We start from the raw sequence: 914 nt of genomic DNA, 5'->3' as shown, positions 1-914 counted from the left end.
CATTTGCTTCCTCCTTACAATTTAATTTTCTGCTATTTTCCTTTCTCCCTTTGTTCCAGGCAATTTAACTGAAAATACGAAATCAGATTTCAATCAGTCATATTCATTAGCCCTTACAGATGCTGTTAATTCTTCCTGCATACCAGCAATAATGCGATAGTGAAGGTATATCACACTGTCAACAGATACCTGTATCTCCTCCACGTGACCATAATCTATCATCTGACTTATAAGTCCTCTGACAGAGCGCCACTCCAATCCTAGAGTTCCAACGAGATGTTCGTAAATTCTACTAAGGGAAACACCAGTATCACCGCCATTTCTCAGGAGGCCAAGAAAATGTGATGCTTCGGACCGAAGCATCATATGCCCCATCTTTAAATCTGATCTGCAAATAGCACCAGATACTTGACTCACACTTATGATCCACTAGGACCGCTCTCTGACCGTCTGCAGCAACTAAAACAGAAAAAAAAATTAAATTCCTGTGACTAAATTTCGCCACAAATAAGACAAGCCATTAGTTCATCGCGTCTCTCAGGGCGGAGTGATATTATTTCCGTAATGACAGTTCCAAAACCAACTCTCATGCTGGAAAGGAAACCACCTTCTTTCATTAGCACTATAACGGCATCAACCTCGAACTGGGAGTATCCCTGCCGAACTAAATCCTCGATTATCTTTGACTTAGAGAAAAATTCCGATCCTTGCAAAATCTGAAAGATTTTGAAGGATACCGGAATATTGGCCATTTCCAATCGCCTCTGTTCTCTTACCGTAATACCCAACCGACTTCGCGTCTACACTCTGCGGCACCTGCGGTGTGGCACTCGGGACCTTCCGACTGTGCCGCGGACCACCCTGATCCTTAAGCTGATCGCCAATCAGCTCCAATCGCCCCTGTTCTCTGACCG

Source organism: Frankliniella occidentalis, unplaced genomic scaffold, assembly GCF_000697945.3.
Source record: "Frankliniella occidentalis isolate FOCC.00 unplaced genomic scaffold, Focc_3.1 Scaffold249, whole genome shotgun sequence".
In the NCBI taxonomy this organism is placed as follows: domain Eukaryota; kingdom Metazoa; phylum Arthropoda; class Insecta; order Thysanoptera; family Thripidae; genus Frankliniella; species Frankliniella occidentalis.
The sequence above is the reverse complement of the archived record's forward strand: the minus strand, read 5'-3'. Positions refer to the sequence as shown.